Source organism: Pinus tabuliformis, chromosome 2_2 (genome assembly GCF_031772625.1).
Source record: "Pinus tabuliformis cultivar Carrire ecotype Pingquan chromosome 2_2, CPIR1, whole genome shotgun sequence".
Classification (NCBI taxonomy): Eukaryota; Viridiplantae; Streptophyta; class Pinopsida; order Pinales; family Pinaceae; genus Pinus; species Pinus tabuliformis.
Genome location: NC_142300.1, coordinates 940,290,205 through 940,304,755, shown reverse-complemented (window position 1 = coordinate 940,304,755; position 14,551 = coordinate 940,290,205). Strand labels below are relative to the sequence as shown.

Genomic DNA, 14,551 nt, shown 5'->3' with positions numbered 1-14,551 from the left:
ATTATTGTAGACAGATTAAAAATCCCATCCTTTCCCTCACCCATCACCATCTCATTCAATTACTCATCAAAAAGGGTTTTTCCCAACAAAAGCCTCTCCTAAACAATTCACCCATAAACCCTCAGGAAGATGCTAAACATCCTGAAAACCCCCCCTACTCCATCACTGAGGAAAAATCCACTCGTAAAAGAAAGAAGAAAATTACTACTTTTCCTGCCTTTTTACCTAGAAGACGAATGAGGGCTTCAACCAAAGCAGCAACTATTGCCACTACCCTAAACCCCCAACCCATTTTGCTAAAAGCCCATACACCTCCACCCTCCCAAATCCTGGAATTTTCACCTGTTTCACCCATGGGCACTGAAACACAAGAACCAAATGCCCAGGGTGCTGCGACATCATTTTCTTCACATCAAGTAGCTGTCACACAAGAACCAGCTACTCATTCAGTAGCTGTCACACAAGAACCAACTACTCATTCAACAGCTAAAACACAAGAACCAGCTGTTGATTTTGTTCCTGATATACAAGAATCAGATGCCCAGGGTGCTGCAACACTATTTTCTTTACATCAAGTAGCTGAAACACAAGAATCAGCTGTTGATTTTGTAGCTTCTCCACAAGAACCAGCTATTGAGGTTGTGACTGTTACACAAAAACCAGTCACCCCTCTTGATACACCTATGACAGATCAACAACCAGAACCAACAATGGCTTCTCTCTTACAAGAGAATGAGTTTCTAAGATCAGAACTGGAAGCTTACAAGCAATAGCTGGTAATGGCAAAGGAAGCCTATGACAGGGAACTTAATTTGTATACCTTAGCTCATGTAGTGGCCATGGCAAAGAAAAACACAAAAGATGATCAGTATAAAGAGTATATGTGCAGCCAATATAGAGATATTTATGATCAAGCAAGCTACAAAGTGGTTCAAATCCCAATTCCTAGAGCTTCCCTTGCCCCTACGTCTTTTGCAGTTAAAGAAAAGGAACGCCCTACTGTTACACAAGAACCAGTAGGACCTTCAAAAATTCCAAAAAGTGAAGCTAATCTACAAGAACCCTGGTCTACAGCAAATGTTCAATCCAAAGCTCCTATTACATCTAAAGCTCATGTTCTTATTAGTAAAGGTGTTCAAACTCTACCTCTTGATACATCTGTCCAATCTGAAGCTCCTATTTTTATTAGTACCTCCACTCAAACTCTGCTTTTTGAAGCAACTAAATTTGAAGTTCTTGATCAATCTACTCAGACTCTACCTCAGCCTACCACTCGCAATGCTGGAACACAAACTCAACCATGGAATGAGAAGATAATAATGAAAAATGGAAGAAGGAGTTTGCTATTACACAACACAAAATCTTGCTGGAGCACAAACTACTTTGTTTGAACCACATATATTCAAATTGGGAAGCTTTGGAGCAAACACTCCAAGAATCTTGTGCCCATAAGAAGCAGAATGAGGAGTTAAAAAGCAGATTGCTCTTGATGTTCAACTTGGTACAAAAATTGTTCGCTGCCAAGAAACCATCCCTAAATTACTCTCTTTTCCTTACAAAATGACTTGCATTCTTTCAGACGAGAGCAATCAAAGATGGAAGATCCTATGTAGTGGTCAGACTAGCAGATTTTGCTCAAACTTTTTTAGAAGCCTCTACTAGTGATCAGCATCTACTATGTGAGTTACATATTCATAATGAAGCCATTCTTGGGGATATACAGCTTAATCTTAATCCTCTTGTTGGTGATATCCAGATTCAGGCACTCGCCTCCTTTCTCACCAACCAGATTGCGTGGCAGGAAGCTTTTCTAGCTACCAGGCATAATGAAGATAACCGTCTCCTCTGGATATGGCCAGAACCATAGAAGGCTGCCACATTTGTTACAGAATATCATCAATTTTTGAAGAAACCAGAGATGTTTCAACATATGTGGCAACTACAGGCAACAGTACTTCAGGATTGTCAACAGGTTATTAAATCCAAGGAGACTGCTGCCCTAAAAGCAAATAACATGTTTTGGCAACAATCTTATGAGGAAAGGTAGGAGCACAATCACTTTAGTCCTATCAATCTTGAGAAAACAATCTTTCGAGTACCCAGTTACATCAAATGTGTCCAGCAATGCGCTGAAAATTGGATAGGTTATCAATTCCATTTTCCCATTTTTTGGATGCCAGAAGAGAAGTATCAGGCTCATCATAGGTTGCCCAAGAAGGTTGAAGCAGCAGCCTAGGAAAGGCTACAATATGTTCAAGGATTCAGAGCCCCAACAGACAGTACTTTCTACAGCTACTGCTTAAGTAATTTGCACACCAAGAGTCAGTATCTAGATTCTGAATCAGATTGAAGTTGCCTGAGGACATGCAACCCTTTTAGTTGGGGGGATGTTAGGACCCTATAATGTACCTTTTTGCTCATACTTTTTGCTATCATTACATCCTTTTCCCACTCATATTTAAGCCTACATTATCACCTTAATCTATTTTTCCAAAAGTATATAACGTTTCTTCTCTTTGCTATATGTTTAATTTGTTTTACATGTAATTTTACATTACTTTCATACTTAGCCATTAATCAGAAATATATAGTTGCTAAAACAATTTGAAGACTGCATTTAATATATCATTGTTGCTTGAAGACCACATTGCTGAAACAATCCGTAATTTGCGATTCATATACAACAGTAACAAGAAAAGATAATTAAAGGAGTTGTTACATTGGCCGCAATAGCTGTACCTCAAAGCCAGCACCATTACAACGACTGTAATAGCATTTTGCTACGGAAGATCAGAATATCCTATTCGAGCATAGAAGATTAGATCAAACTAAGAATAGGATTTGTATGTACACATGTAATTAGATGCTTAATTGTATTAAGAGGATTCTCCTCTTTAAATAAGAAGGGAAATCAGCATTAGGGGGATTATGACAGAATACAAAAGGCTTAGCTAGAAGAGAATTACAGAGAAGGAGCATGTCTACTTTGATATTGTAACATGTTGCATTGGACAGATGAATTAAAGATCATTTTGAGCACTTCTTCTTAGTTCATGTTCATTTTTGGTGAATCTTGTGAGAAGGAGAGGGCCCACCTTCCTCACAAGATTCACCCATTAGTTTTTGTAGTGTGTTAATTATTGTTTTCATTCATGCCTTGTTAGAACTCTACTATCGATTGTTGAAACTCTGTTATGCATTACTGAAGTCTTGTTTACGCATTGTTAGAACTCTACTATCTATTGCTGAAACTCTGTTTCAACTGATTGTTGCATCGTTTTCATACAATTCATTCCTAGGTAATTGTTGATCATTTCTATTGGTAATTTTATTTGCAGAATGAGTTTATGAAAGTGTGATAGTCAGAGGCAGGTGCTAAAGATTCTTACTTTGGGGAATAGGACCCTGTTCTCTGTTACAACATAGTTAGTCTTTTCTTTTGCAGAATGCTGAAAGGTTCCTTTTTCCTAGGTTGTTGTTTCTTAATATAATCTGGGATTCTTCCGATAGTTGTTTTCCTTTGAATCTCGAATTTTGCAATAGAAAGATTGTTTTTACTGTAATTCAAGATAGAGCTTTAGTCTGTTCAAAGCAAGGTGTGATTAGTGTAACTTTTACTACAACGTGGGATTGCTTTTGAGATTGAGCATATACAGTGTGTGATTGCCTTTGAAATAAACAGACTTCCCTGGGTTGACAATTTATGTAGCACTTGATTATTTTAATTAAATAAGCAATTATAGTGACCAACAACTTTCACCTACAAACGTGAAATATATGGCAGCCACTCATGTAAGAAAGGAAGCAGTTTGGTTGCAGATATTGTGTTTAAGTATGGGATTAGTACAACGAGCCATAAGAATAGGTTGTGATAGCCAAAGTGAAATTTTCTTGGCAAAGGACCCTACTTGTCATTCAAATACAAAGCACATTGATGTTTAGTATCACTTTGTGAGGGATATGGTTAAGGAGAAAAAGGCGTTGCTGGTAAAGTTGGACACTTTGAAGAATACTACAGATGCATGGACAAAGTATGTGAGCACTGAGAAGTTCTCTTAGTTTAGAGAAACAATGGGAATTACAGGGTTGTACCAATGACTAATCTCTCATGTGGAAACAAAACAACAAGTGGGAGAACGTTGGGGGGGCGGGAAAACCCCCCTTCATTGCGGCAGGCGCAACACCCCAGGAAATATTTTTTAGACCCTATATTAGGTGGGAAGACCTACCTATGGTTTGTGCATGGATTTCACACATGGTTTTGGGCATGATGGTTTTCTACCCATGGCATTTTGTAGATCCAATAAAGGGAACTATGGTTATGCTCTAATCCATGGTTAATGGATGCTTCGATGTGTATATATATGTATTCTAACATTGAAAAGAATATAATGAAATATCAATCTGGTAGCCCTAATTTTGGGATCCAGGTAAAAATATTTGTGTATTTGTTCTATATTCTCTTCATTATTTAATTTTTGTTTTATAAGAATTCGTTTGTAGGTAATTTATGTATGGGGTTAAAACATACATTGCTTAACATCCCCTTTGAATTCAACCTTCTCCACCTTGACCGCATTGAGACTTTGTCACTTAGTGAAAGGGAGGCTATATGTCTGCAATAAGATGTCATCTTCTACAAGAAACTCCTAAGTGTTTATATAGTTCCTAATTAATCCACTAAATCAATGCAAGAGTTAACTTCATGCGTGCTTTCTTAACTGCATGCCTTGCATATCAAAGTGTTGGATATTATAATAGTGATTAGAATCTGGCATTGCATCATCTTTAGATAAATAAAGATCATTTATGCACTTCTCTTGACCTCCACTGTGGTGCCATACGAACGTTAAATATTTGAAATCACTCCCAAATCGAGATGTGAAATCCTCATGCAAATACCTTCGAGTACCACCTATTGCAGAGTTGTGATTGTAGGAATAGAAAATCAATTGTATTTTTAAATCTTTGAGCTAAAATATTTTGGTCTTGTGATCAAAATTATGACACCCATGAGTTTCATCGAGCCTTCTATCAACCCCTGTGGTTGCAACATTGTAAGACACACAAACTTAAAACCAAATAAATTATGTATTAATTGATCTCAAAGAATGATGTACATGATGTACACATAAATACATACAGGAAATAATTGAATTAGTTTTTGGGACTTCTTTGACTCCAATAAATATTCAAACTAACCCAACCTTTAACCCCGAGGATTAGCTATCTAACATTCCCCCCTCAATCTGAAGGGATGTACCAAATTCAAAGAATGAGAGCTCAAAATGAAAAATTGCATTTTAGCCAAGAGTTGAATGTCTCTCAAGAAATTGTTTTTAAGGATGACCACAAACCAATATGGGAGAACTCAAGGTCTCAACCAACACCGACTCTAGAAACTTCATAGTAGTTCTGAGAATAGCCAAAAGTGTGGTTTTAGGGTGACCACAAAATTTGGAACTATCACAACAGTTCCTCGAAAAATTCTAAATATGGAATTGCTCATTCACAAAAAAATTAATCAACTCAATCCATAAAAACTAAAGTCTCACAACTCTGGCTCTAGTTGGTACGGGTTTTGGCTCAAGATAAATGTAGATCTCTCACTCAGGCTCACTTGACATCTCGAACTCAAACCTATAGCAGACCATCAACAACTCCCCCCTTGCCGAATATAGAGTGAGAAGTATTCCTCATCACTACAAGGTTGGTCATCACTCTCGAACATATCCTGCGATATGACGTGTAAATCTTCTTGGATGTTTTTGTCCAATCCCAAGAAGCACTCCATCCAAAAGTTACCTACTCTCTTGCAATAATCTTCTTTCTGGAACATCTATTTGTATGGTGATTTCACTTTCCACAATTATCACATGGGTGAAGATCAAAAAATTGATCTTTCACATGTCCAACTCTATTACAATATTGCCATTTATCAACTTGTTATGGAACAACACCATTGAGAAATACAACACTTCATAATTGTATAGATTTAGAAAAATTTGGAATGTGAAAAGATACATCCAAGATATCCTTATTATAACCCAAACTAATTATGTGTTTATTATGTATAATCTCTTCCCACTGTCTTATGAAATTTTTGGGAATAACGGGCTTCTTACGAGGACATTTATCTAGAACTAATTTTTTTCCTGAAATGATGGTATTACTCTGATCATTCTCTAACTGATGATCAGGCTCAGACAAACTATTATTATGAATAAGAACAAGTTCAAAATTCTTCTTCTGCAATTCATGTAGTTCTTCTTTCTGTAACTGCGATTCTATTTGGACAAATTCAATTGTCTCCAAAGCATCATGTAAATGAACTGTAATATCAACAAGACTTACTTTTCTAATATATATAGCTTCATTAGTAGTAGAACTAATGAATTTTTTTAGGATTTCCAATACATTCTTAATTTGAGCCATTTTACAAAATTTTGGGTGTCAGGTTCAACCAAAAGTTTACCCTTACAATTCAAATAAGCAAGAAATAACTAACTGATACCGGGTGCTCAAAATAACAAGTGTTTTCCAATAGAGTGTATAACAATCATCCAAGTCAGCATAAACCTTCACAACTTATTGTTCTTAGTCAGGAATATTATTCAGAATTAGGGCAACCAAAAATAGCAACAAAACAATTAGCAAAAATGGTTAACTATATTGAGCTTCAACTCCACCATCAGATCTATGATATGTCAAGTTTATTTAACAAATATCCCACTTAAACTTGACTGTACTTTTCTTAATGAAGAAATATGCCCAACTATGTTATGTACACTATAAATATACTTGGTTAGAAACAATTTCTTAATGACGTGACAAACCATTCCAACTCTACTCAACTAGGTGCTTTTAGAATGCACATATGGAAAAAAAACCTTCGTTGTTGCATGCCAAGCTTCACAACCAAAAGGAGTTAAAATTTTACTGTGTAAATGATCCGGATTTAAACGAAAATGCCACAAATTACACAGATAACCATAAACACATAGATGCAATGGAAATAATACTTCATTTCATTAACGTAAAATACTGAAATATGCTTACAAACAAAATTGGAAATAAACCAGCGAGGGTGATGGTAGCTTATCTCTAAGAAGAGATGCAACGGCTACATGCCTCTAAACTATGTTACAATGAGGCTTGAAGGCCTATCTATTGTTGAGAAACAATGGAAAACCCTTAACATCCCAAAACCTAACCCTAGAAGATGAAATGCCAAATTGTGGGCCCTGTTTTGGTAAATTGGTACATCAATTTCCTAAGGTCGTAACTTTGGCACCCGATCTTCGTTTGACACATACAATATCCCGTTAGAAAGATCTATCCGAGAAATATAACTTTGGGAAGAGAAACATCGGTTCATGGACCCATGTTGCTCCCATATTTCCCAAAAAAAGGTCGTCTAGGGCCTCAAAACAGCTCCAGAAGTTCACGACCCGAAAAACTGCTAAAAATAGTAAATTGTGCTACAATTACGGAAACTAAAAAACCGAAAGAGACATTTATGGCAGTCCAAGTGGGATAGGTGGATGGCCACCAACATCCACCTAGATCATTTCTCCCCCCTTAGGAAGTAATGCTCCCCATTGCATTGAGTTCCTCCATCTGCTAAACTTGTTCTGCAATCTCTGATGTGTCCAGTAATGGTAGGAAGCATGGTCGACGATGGTCCACATTTAACACTTGGTGTAGGCAAAGGAATCGAGGAACGTTGTGCTCCAAAGCATTGTTCCCCACAGCCTTGGTACTGCTGTACGGACCATTCGGAGTGGTCTGAACTTCTGATGGGCTCTTATAAAGCATTCTTTCTATAGATGTAACCAAACTTTGTCGCCCACCTGAAACTTGTGTGGTACCCCTGTGGGTGAGGAGAAGTTGTTCCTGTGTTTTGTCATGACCGTATCCCTTTGCTGCTACTGCTACATGGAGGAACCCTTCGTGGGGGTCATGGATATAGCAACGATCTTCCCCTTACTGTGGGAGCAAACCAGACAGAAAATAGATTTCCTAGTCTGTGAGATGAGCTTGTTGCCTTTCTTAGCAGTGATCAAAGAGGTGGCGGTAGGTGGGGCTACCTCCGGTATCTTGTATAATGAATTATCCAAAGAAATAATGACAACACGAGGCCTTGACTCATACACAACATGTCACCTCCACAAGTATGGCTTACCTAATAATACATCACAAACATCTAGAGGTGTAACATCACACAATACCTCATCTGTGAAGGGCTTGACAATGTAGGGAAGGCGGCACTACTGGCAAACTTTGAGATCTACTCCTTCATGAAGCCACCCAATACTGTACGGCTGCGGGTGTGGTGTAGTCAGTAGGTCCAATCACTTCACAACCTCCACTGAAATGAGGTTCTCTTGGCTACCACTATCGACAATGAATTGCAGAAGTGAACCCTTCTCCCACATCTATGAGTGGAAAGGAAGTTCCCCCTCCTCTGGATCTTTGGGCTCATTCTTCTAGACCTTGGCCATGGCAACAGTGACGTTGGGCTCCACATCAATGATCTGCTTCCCTTTGCGATTCCCCTTGTCGGGTGCTGACTCAGGGTCGGAACATGCATCTGATTCTGAAGCCCTCAACTTGGCCACCAGCAACTGCTTGGTCCGACACTCACTTGTGTTATGAGTGGGACTCTTGTGGAACTCACACCACTTTCATGTGTCCTTCTTTGACTTCGTGGTGTTTTTCTTTTCTTGTGGTTTCGACGGGTTGTCTTGGGTCACCCCGCCTTAGCTTTGTCCTTTCGTCTTCGGATTTGCAGATCCAAGGTCTCGCTTCTTATGTTTGAACTTTTGCTTGATTTTGACAGCGTATTGGTACGCTGTGCCAAGTGAGGAGATGTTTAGGAACTCCATATCTTCCTGGATGTATCTATGTAGGTAGTCGCGATATTTGAGTACCAGATGCAGCTCAGAAGATTTGATACCCAACAGTGTGCGAAGGGTATGAAAAATGTTTGTGAACTTTGGCACATCTTGGTCCCTTTCCTGCTGCAGTGTGGTCCATTTGATGTATTTGTCCTCATAGCTTTTGACAGGGTAGTACTGCTCCTTGACGACATCCCAGAATGAATCCCAAGTGGGTGCGGCTGAAAATAGTGAGCACGTACTTTCATTCTTCTACTCGCAGTAGGTTTCCCACCAGTCCTTGACATGGGGGGCTGCTTTAAGAAGAGTGAAAACAATCTTTTCCTGACTTAAAAATTCATGAATAGAAAAATAACCCTCTAGCAGATTTAACCATTTATCTATGACATCTGCATCTATCTGACCCTTGAATATGGGGATTTCAAAATTAACTTGTACCTTAAACGGTGTAGCATTTCCAGAGTAGCTGTTGGAAGCTGATGCGTTGCCTCTGGGTAGCTGCTGAAGGACCTGTGCAAAGTTGTCCATCATTGCGTTCCTTTATCGCTCGAGGGATTCTTCAAGAAAGATTTTGATAGGATCTCCTACCCACTCGTCTTTCTTCTCATCCACCATGGGAGGCCATCAGGATTTGCGACGCTGTTCTTGCAAAGGTTTGACCAGTTCAAGCCCTAACTCTTTATATCTCGACTTCCTTCGGGACATGCAAAGAAAAATAGAGAAAAAGTAGACCACTCTGATACCACTAATCCAGATTTAAACAGGAATCCAACAAATTACAGAGATAACCATAAACATAGAGATGCAGCAGAAATAATATTTCATTTCATTAATGTAAAATATTGAAATATGCTTACAAACAGAATTGGAAATAAACTAGCTAAGGCGATGGTGGCTTATCTTTGAGAAGAGATGCGGCGGCTACATGCCTCTGAACTGTGTTACAATGAGGCTCAAAGGCCTGTTTATTGTTGAGAAACAACAGAAAACCCTTAACATCCCAAAACCTAACCATAGAAGATGAAACGCCAAATTGTGGGCCCCATTTGGGTAAATTTGTACATCAATTTCCCATTGTCATAACTTTGGCACCCGATCTCTATTTGATGCATACAATAGCTCGTTAGAAAGATTTATTCAAGAACTATAACTTTGGGAAGAGCGACATCAGTCCACGGACCCATGCTAGTCCAAGATTTCCCAAAAAACATTGTTTAGGGCCTCAAAATGGCTCCGGAAGTTGAGGACCTGAAAAAATGCTAAAAATAGTAAATTGTGCTACAATTACGTAAACTGAAAAACTGAAAGAGACAGTTGTGGGGGTCCAAGTGGGATAGGTGGGTGGCCACCAACATCCACCTGGATCAGTGAATGAATATTTTCCAACCCAATGCGATATCATAAACAAATTAACCATGCTTACACCCCAAAGAATAATTGTGCTTCAATGAAAACCTATTTTAAATATGAAATATACTTAACCACATTCGATCATAGGCTCTGTGAGTCCCACTGCACATGAAATTCTCCCACACCCAGAAAAGGAATACAACTAAAAAATTCATATGTTTACACTGCCAAATTTCTAGAAGAGTTTGATGTTGGCTAATATATGGATTATTTTCCCCTGAGCTCGGGAAAAGTATTATGTTTTCAGATACTATGTGAGTGTGAAGGTAAAATAAATAAAAAGTTATTTTCCAATTTCTAAATTTTGTAACCGAATCAGAAAATTACTACACAATTTGGCCCTACAAATTTTTTGATTAAAAAAAAATTTCAAAATGATTTACTCTATTAATAACACTATCACACTGACCGAAGAAGCTAAAATTAGACAACGAACAACAACCATCATGTCACCATCCATACACACAAAATTCCAAATTAATTCTAGACAATGATAACATCAAAAACACAATACCTGGAAGATGTTCTTCATCACACTACATAGGCATTGCACTTCCTTACATCATAGATGCATATTTGCGTTGTGGTCACATTCTTCTAGATCTTCATGTGTCAAAGCACAACCCAAAATTTGATCCCATGCATTTCCTCTATGATGTTCACATTAGCATTTGATTGAAGACTTCTTACCTTTCCTCTTGTAGACTGCTACGAAGATTTTTTTATTTTTTGCTACCAAGAACCCTACAATGACAATAAAAAAATGAGTTCAAATTGTAATGGTCAATGGAGAAGGCTAGTTATCTTTCAAGATAAAAATAAAACTTGAATTGAAAAAGAAGGAGTTACAGCTCACAGGTGAGTACTGCACCTAGAGACTGCACTCAAACAAAGAGAACTCTCTCCATACACTCTACCTTCATCAAAATAAGTAATTACATCATTAAGTACATTACAAGAACTCAGGAAGTTGCAACCAAACTCCTAAACTCTAGGAACAAATCCTAAACTAAGGAGATACGTTACAACTTGTGTAACCATTTCTCCATTAATACAAAATAATATTAATTATTTTCAACTCCCCCCCTTAATGGAGAAATGATTATCCTGAGCTCCTAGCATCCCTCTAAACAATTCAAACTTTACACGCCCAAGAGGCTTAGTAAAAATATCAGCTATGTTATCACACATTTTACAATATTCAACACATATCTCTTTTGACTGTTGTTTCTCTCGATGACGCAGAGCTACAGTGCTCTGCTTTTTGTTGCTCCATGCTATGACCCCGGATCCAATGCTGAATGCGTAACTTGTGATAGATCTTCGATCATCCAAGTTACCTGCCCAATCGGAATCTGAAAAACCTGCTAGAATAACATCAGAAGTGTCAGTGTACAAAATGCCATAATTACTAGTACCACTAAGATACCTCAACACACTTTTTGCTGCGATCCAGTGACTTTTGAGTAGTTTTGACATGAACTGGCTTAACACACTAACAGAGTATGCCAAATCTAGTCTAGTTGTAGTCAGATATATCAAACTGCCAACTAGCTATCTATACATGGTTTCATCCACCTCTTTAGTACCGTCGTCACTGCTCAGCTTTAAGTTCTGATGTAATGGTGTTGCTGTTGATCTGCACTGCTCCATTCTGAACCTTTCTAGCAAGCTTCTAGCATACTTCCCTTGAGTAAGAAAGATTTATCCAAAGTCTTTCCATCTCATACACTTGTGACATCTGATTTCTTTGATCAGATTGTTAGCATTCCCTGTTACAATCATATCATCTACATACAAAGAAATCAAAATAATTTGCCTCTGTTTATTAAACTTGGTGTACAGATTTGGATCATTCAAGCTCCTATGAAAGCCACACTATACAAAAAGTGAGTCAATTTTCTCATACCACGACTTGGGTGCCTGTTTTAAACCATAAAATACCTTTTTCCATTTACACACAAGATGTTCCTAACCCTTTTTCACAGAACCTTCAAGCTGTACTAAATAAATTTCTTCCTTCAAACCATTCAAAAATGCAGACTTAACATCTAGCTGGTGTAGCTGCCATTTGTGTTTTGTTGCTAAGGGAATTAGCATTCTAATGGTGTTTAATTTGGCTACATGAGCAAAGGTGTTATCGAAATCTATTCCCTCTTGCTGTGAGTAACCCTTTGCTACCAGTCTAGCTTTAAGTTTCTCTATACTCCCATCTGCATTTATTTTTGGTTTATACAGCCATTTGCATCCTATGGGGGTTTTACATTCAGGCAACTCAACCAAATCCCAAGTATGGTTTATGTTTATTGATTCTATTTCCTCATACACTGCAGCCCTCCATGCATCAGAATTACTTGCTTCCTCATAATTTGCAGGTTCTACAATGTTTAAAAACTTTGACATTAATGCATAGTCTTTCAATTTAGAAGGTAATCGAATATTCCTACTTGATCTCCTTGGTAGGGGACTTACCTCAAATCTGTCTATTTCAGCCTTTTCTGGGCTTGCATTATTGATTACATTTCCTATTACTCCTTCTTCTTGTTTCTGCTCCTACTCTTCATCTTCCTCACTGTTTTCTTCCATTAGCAATGGAATGTCCCAATCACTGTTAGAGTCATCCTTTCCTTCTTCAACCTGTTCTAGTTCTAACATTGTAAATACCACAGGATTCCCAAGATTGAAAGGACCAACATGTTTGCCCTCCATAAGTCGCATAAGGCCTTTAACTACATCAGAAACGAACTGGAAGCTCCGTGTCTGATTCCCACTTCCAAAGATTGTCAAAGGCTCCTTGTACAAAGCCTGAGAAACAAAATTACTTGCAACCCAACCATCATCACGGCACATTCACGGATTAAAAATTCGAGCACTCCGAACCTCAACATTTGCCCCAACATGCTTGGCAAGTCTGGATATGTTCAAGATTCCCACATCATTAGTTTTGATAGTCTTCACAGGATTGTGTTTGTAATGCACAGGGAAAGCCAAATGATAGATCTGATCAACCTTCAACAATAAGGGTTCCACAACATCATGTTCAAACCTCGGATTGCAAAAATGATGCAAAAAATTCTCCTTCCTTCCTGTGAAGAAATTGTCGACAACAATAACATTGTTGCCTCTTGCCATGAGCCTGTCAAGTAGATGACTGCCAACAAAGCCAGCTCCACCCGTCACAACAACTCGCAGGGACTTTCTCTTCAAACCTAGTGGCACTTTAGCTCCTGAATTAACCATTGAACCCAAATGATACTGAGCAAACCGAGAAACAGAAGTCTCTTAAACAACCCGATGAGGTTTGTCGAGCACAAACCTTCCATTTTCATTAACATTAGAAGCCAAAAAACCACGCTGAAGGATAAAGAAAGTCAATGCAATGGTGATTCCTATCAAAATAAACAGCAGCCGTTGCTCCATGAGCAAATAATCTACTGGCCTGATAATAGACCACGTCTTTTCTTGCTTAAGAGAGTACTCATCACTGTTATTCATATTGGACTGATAAAATTTCTGATCCTTTGATGAATAAGTCTTGAATGAGCCACCACCGGGCAAGTTCGATCTGCTGCCACCAAACAGATCAGGAACTCCAATGCGCCACCACCGGGCAAGTTCGATCTGTTACCACCGAACAGATCCGGAACTTTAATGAGCCACCATCGGGCAAGTCCGATCTGCTGCCACCAAGTAGATCAGGAACTCCAATACGCCACCACCGGGCAAGTCCGATATGCTACCACCAAACAGATCAGGAACTCCAATATGCCACCACCGGGCAAGTCTGATCTGCTACCACCGAGTAGATCAAGGACTCCAATACGCCACCACTGGGCTCCTCCACTCTGCTACCACCGAACAGAGCTGGAAATTCAAAGTTCCACCACCAGGCAACTCCGATCTGCAAAAATTGCATATTTTTCAAAGAGAAAGAGGTGGGCGCTCTTTGACAGCGAAATACCCGCGCCAGAAACAAAATCCACGTGTCTTATGAAATTGGCGTGATTAAAGCTTGATTTTCTGCGCCAATAGGACTTTCTGGCGTGCTTATCACCCTCAAAACTGTGCCAAGTGACGCGTCTGTTCCTTAAAAAACCGCGCCAGCTCTTCCTTCCACTCAAAAATGGCGCGACTGTTCGCGACAAAACCGCGCCAACACTTTTTTGCGCTCAGATCTGATCAGTCATCTAAGACCTATGCTCTAGGTGTTACTACAGTCCACCTGATCCTACAAATGCTTC

General features: G+C 38.8%; 1 pseudogene; it reads right to left on the bottom strand.

The window, feature by feature from the left end:
• Positions 1-270: 270 nt before the first annotated feature.
• LOC149196266 (UDP-glucuronic acid decarboxylase 2-like) lies at positions 271-14,226 on the bottom strand (annotated as a pseudogene).
• Positions 14,227-14,551: the final 325 nt, after the last annotated feature.